The following is a 6,000-nucleotide window of genomic DNA, read 5'->3' on the forward strand; positions in this document are numbered from 1 at the left end:
AAGTTTCATCAATTTTGGGGTTGGGTAGCCATATCAAAAAAATTCCTAAAGATCAGCCAAGAGTTACATAAATTTTCAGCTCAACTAAGTTTGTTTGTTAGCTTCCTTAGGCATTGAACCTTACTTTCACATGCTTGATTGGCTTTACTTGCTTGGTTATATTGCCTATGTGTATACCTTGATTGATTTGTCTTAGCACTTGCATTTTGGAAGTTGGATATTGAGAGTGAGTGTACCTAGCCCTCACTATATTCTAAGCTTTGTTCCGAGTGACATTGGTGAGCGAATTGGGGGTGGGATTATCATTTGGGAAGTGAGCTCTTACTAAAATCTCCTCTTGTTGTGTGGGTGAGTTGTGTTTTTGCTAACCACACTTGGACTAGCTCCTAGTGTATTGTTTGTTATTTGTGTAGGTACACCTTTATGGATGTTTACACTAAGGTCCGTGATTGGCAACTTAACTCATTGAGGAGTGAAAGGAGGATAGCTTGTGATAATTGGGGTCGAGGAGAGCAAGAGTTGGAATATGAAGAAAGACCTCATCAAGATTATAAGTGCTATGAAGAATATAGTCGAGAGAGGCATGGTAGAGGTGATTATGTGTCAAGGGGGCATGATAATGTAATTAATAGAGGGATTAGAAGGGAACGAGTCTCAAGGCGTTATGAAGAGCCTCCTCGTAGAAGCAAAAAGAGAGAGTTTTGTAGAATTCCGGGGCTTGAGGGGGAAATTGAAAGAGAAGTTCCATGTAGTGTACGTATTGGTCCTTTTGATTGACATGGTGGTGGGGACATAAACCAAACATTCACCTCATTAAGTTGTAAGGGCACATCCTCTTCTTTCCATACCCCGAAGGTGCCTCATGGTTTGTGTCCGGATGCCTCATCTTCATCGATTTTAATCCAAAGTGATAGAAGAGAGAACCGAGAGAGAGAAAAAAGGCTTGAGAGTGAAAGTGAGTCTAAAAAGCCAAGAGAGCGTGATAAAAGACAAGAGTGTGAGGTGCAAAAGTCAAGAGAGAGTGGTTGGGGTGAGAGAAAAGAAAAATATCAAATGAGAGAAAAACCACAAGCACAAGTGAGTAAAGGGTGTTTGTTAGATTCTAAGGCCAACCTTGGGTGGGCACCAAATGAACCTTTGCCTCTTGCCCTTGGTGAGGAAAATAAGTTTTTACCTACTAACACTACTTGTATGTCTTCTTGTGTTGATGACTTTGTAGTGAGTAAAGTTAAAGACATGGAAGTGAAGTATCAAGTTGCACATGGCTTGGAAACTATGCCCCCGGAAAAGGATCAAGAGGAACGAGGGCAAGTGGATGAACTCCTTGCCCAAGGTTCAAGTGCACTATCTTTATCTACTTGTGATGATTCATTGTGTGTGATTACATTAGAAAAGTCCCTTTGTGTTGATAGATTTGTTAATGATGATTTATGTAAAAAGTGGGCTCATGAGCTTGTATCTTTGGATGTTAAATCTATTTTTGCCTCACATGTTGATCCTTTTGGGTTAAATACTAGCATTGATAGACATGACTACTCTCTTGTGAAATCTACCTTGAATGTTGGAGTGACTTCCTTTCGTGCCAAGATGCCTAAGCTTTCATTTGTTGGTAACTTTGAGCTTCATGAGTATGTAGATGAGAATAGTAGGACGAAGAGAAGTGACATGGATAGTGACTTTAGAACTTGGCGTTGGCTATGTTTTCAATGCAAGGTGGTTAGACCCTTCAATGGGATTGGAGTGTTCTATGGCCGTTTTGTGAATGATTTTTCCTCTCATATGTCTCTTGTAGATTGTGTTGTGATTAATGGCATAACAATGTATCGTTCTCATATTTGTGCTCATGCTTTGAGATTGTTGGGGCAATTGAGTGAAATCCTTTTTGATAAAATTGGTTTGTTGATTGACATATCTTCTTGCAAGCTTAATGTGAATTGTCATGAACCTACTTTATGTGTTGGACAAGAGTTTGTCAATTTGAGAAAGAGTATTCCTTATTTGAGCAAGAATGATGTGTTAATGATTATTGATGGTCTTCCCTTATATGATCTTGAGGTTAGAGATTTTGTGCTTAGGTTTTTCTTGGTGATATTCGACTATGCACAATATGAAGACCATTTCTTGTGTCCCTTTAGCCCTAATGGGAATGCCAAATCTTTTGTAAAGATATTCAAGAATTTGGGCATAGATAGTGTAGGGATGATTGAGCCAAATAGAAACAAAGTGCTTGGGGCATGTGTGTTTTGGCATGTTAGTTGCTTTTATTGCATGTCAATCAAGCCTTTCAACGTAATTGGGATGTTTTATGGTTCTTTTATTAAAGACTTTGTTTCTAATGGTCTTGTTTGGGATTTCATTGTAAAAGAATGTATAGGCTTATGTGCACCCACATCTAGTGCCGATATTTTGAAATTATTTGAGTATTGGCATGAAGGATATCTTGATGAGCTTGATGTATTTTGTTATGGTGATCGCTATTTGAAGTGTTCTAATATCCTTGGTCACATGTTAGCTCTTGAGAATGTCTATTTGCATGAAAACCTACATTTGTCGATTGGTAAGAGGAATAGATGTTTTGTATTCTTGAATGAGATTGGCTCATTTGACCATATTGATATGCATGTTAGAATCATCCACGACAAGGGACTTGAGAATGTGATGATTTGGCTTATGCTTGGTTTCTATTATGCATCAATTAACCCAATCAATGGAGTGGTAATAATTTATGGAAACCTTGCTAAAGACTTTTCTTCATATGGTTGTGCTTTGGACATGAAAGAATTCATGAATTTATGTTCTCATACTTCTTGTTACATGGTCTTGAATTTGATGAAGCATGAATATGTTAGTTTGCCGTTTGGTTTTGTGCATGATTATACCCACCTTATTGGTGTGATACCATATTTTGGATGTTGTGGTGGTCTTAATCCCTTTTATCGTACCATGATACTTGATTGGTTCATGTTCACTCTTGTAGGTACGCGCGGGCGGGATTTGAGGACAAATCCTTTTCAAGGAGAGGAGGATGATATGACCACGTATGCCGGGCATCAAGAGTCACTCCGAAGACGTGAGCCGTGGGTTGATTGGGGTCCAATGATGGCCTCCCAAGGATGATAGGAAAGAAGAATGCTCGGATTTGAGGACAAATCCTTCCAAAGAAGGATAGGATGATACGACCACAAGTTCCGAGCCTCAAGAGTCACTCGTACTCCATGAGCCTTGGGTAGATTGGGGTCCAAGAACGATGAAAAGGCCATGACAAGGAGCTAAGATGTAGCTGGGGTCTGATTCAAGCAGTGATCTGACAAACCAAATGACGTCCAAATTCTCTTCCAAGGCAACCGATGTCTTCGTCTTCGAAAGAGGGTCGCGTGAGTATGTTTCACGCCTCGAACGGAGTTCGGATGAGAGAGATATGGCCGTTTGAAGAAAGCCGCGCAATGCAGAACAAAACGCGCGGGCGGGCGTTTTCCCTTATGCAAAACGCCCGGTCGGGCGTTTGTGTCCGATTTTAAGAATTTAGGCAGAAAATTCGCCCGGTCGGGCGATTTTCCGTTTTCTAAACGCCCGGTCGGGCGTCGGCACTGTTTTTGCCAGTTTTTCACTTATTTTGGGCCATTTTCTTATGTTTCCAACCCTAGCTATAAATACCATTTGTGAGACATTTATTTGGAGACTTTGATGAATGTTATTATGAAGACTCCTTTGAGAGCATCTCCCATGTGAGATTTCTATCCAAATTCCTACATTGCAGGTTGCTTGTTTTATGTTCATTTGGCTAAATCAAGTATAGGTATGCATTTATGGTTGTGTAGTCATGAATGTGGAGCCAATGGAGTGTTTGCTTTGGGTGAAAGTAGCCTAGGGTTGCCCACATCTTCTTGTGGGAGGTCATAGGTCCTCAAAGAGGATTCCTCCTTCTTTACACTTTCTTCTCACCTTCTTTCTCTCCATCCAAAACCATTTTGAGTTTAGTTTTTGGAGGCTAGGCTCTTTATCTTTACTTTATCTTTGAAAACACAAAAAAAATTGAAATCAAACACCGCTTTGGGTATTTCTTGGGCACATGGAAGGTTTCCCCCACAAGGAACCTTATCAAGATGGGTATGAATGCATTCTCTCAAGTGGAGTCATGAACATTGTTAAAAATGGACAGGTGGTCATGGTGGCTGAGAGAAGAAGAAGTTTGTACTATCTGAATGCTAGAGTAATTTTGGGTCAGTAAATCTGGTGCAGGACCTGGATTTGAGAGGTTGGCATCTCAGGCCGGGGCATTGGGGGAGACAGGAATCAGGGAATTGGCTAAGAAAGATCTTATCAAAATAGGAAATCCCAGTGAGAGGCTGGGGTTATGTGAGCAATGTGTGCTCGGGAGAAGTAAGAAGTTGCCTTTTGCTAAAGGCATACACACTTCAGCAGCACCACTAGAATATGCCCACAGTAATTTGTGGGGACCAGCTACACCAGTCACATTGGGTGGAGGCAGATACTTTCTATCTATCATTGATGATTTCTCTAGGAAGCTATTAGTTTTTATCTTGAAAGAGAAATTAGAAACCTTTGTGAAGTTTAAAGAATTGTGTAGAGAAGTGGAAGTGGAGAAATGTTGTTCACTGAGGTGCTTAAGAACTGATAATGGGTTAGAATTTTTGAGCAAGGAGTTTGATTCTTTCTGTAGAGACAAAGAAATCAAGAGGCATAGGACAACTCCATGTAATCCTCAGCAAAATGGGGTGGCTGAGCGTATGAACAAGACTATCTTGGAGAGAGTTAGGTGTATGTTGTTCAGCTCTGGATTGCCTAAGAAGTTCTGGGGAGAGGCTGTGAGCATGGCTACAGTTCTTATCAACAGGAGCCCATCCTCAACAATAAATTTTGAGAATCCTGATCAAATGTGGTATGGAAGAAGTGTGGACTACTCGAATCTGAGGACTTTTGGTTGTATGTCTTATGCACATATCAGACAGAGCAAGTTGGAACCAAGGGATCTGAGGTGTGTAATGATTGGCTATCGAAAGTGGGTCAAGGGATACAGATTGTGGTACATAGAGCCAGGAAATCAGAAAGTTGTTATTAGTAGAGATATGCAATTTGAAGAAACTAGAATGGCATTTCTAAAGAAGAATCAAGCAAGTAAAAACTCAGAATCAGAAAGCTCAGCACAAATGGAGGTTCTGGGATATGAGAGATCAGTACAGATGGAAGTTCTGGGATCTGAGAGATCAGCTCAGGTGGAGGTCTCTGGAGAAACTGAGAATGCTGACTCTGAGCAGCAACCTATGGCTACTAATGATGATGTGCAGGGGAGTAATGAATCAGAATCTGAGAGTAATCAGCAGAGTCTTGATAACTATATGCTAGCCAGAGACAGAACAAGAAGAAACCAAAGGCCATCTACAAGATACAGTGAAGCTGAGTACCTTCTGTATGCATTATGTGTGGCTGAAAAAAGTGAGTATGTTGAGCCATCAAATTTGAAGGAGGCTATGGACTCTAAAGAAAGCAAGCAATGGATGAGTGCCATGATTGAGAAGATAGAATCTCTAATGAAGAACAAGACTTGGATACTAGTTAAGAGGCCGAGTGATAAAAAAAACCAGTCAGTTGTAAATGGATTTTTAAGAAAAAGGTGGAGGCTGGAAACAAGATCAGGTTTAAGGAAAGATTAGTGGTAAGAGGATTCACTCAAGAAGAAGGGATTCATTACAACGAGGTGTTTTCCCCGGCGGTGAAACATGCTTCCATTAGAGTGTTGCTAGCAGTGGCAGCACAAAGGGTTTGGGAGTTGGAGCAACTGGATATCAAAATGGCTTTCTTGCATGAAGACTTGGAGGAGACCATTTACATGGATCAGCCTGAAGGGTTCTTGATCTTGATGCATGGAAGTGAGGATAAGGTTTGCTTATTGAAAAGAGTTTGTATGGATTGAAACATGCTAGTAGACAATGACATCTAAAGTTTGATGAGCATATGAAGAGAATGGGGTTTGAGAAATCT

This window comes from Salvia splendens, chromosome 20 (assembly GCF_004379255.2).
Source record: "Salvia splendens isolate huo1 chromosome 20, SspV2, whole genome shotgun sequence".
In the NCBI taxonomy this organism is placed as follows: domain Eukaryota; kingdom Viridiplantae; phylum Streptophyta; class Magnoliopsida; order Lamiales; family Lamiaceae; genus Salvia; species Salvia splendens.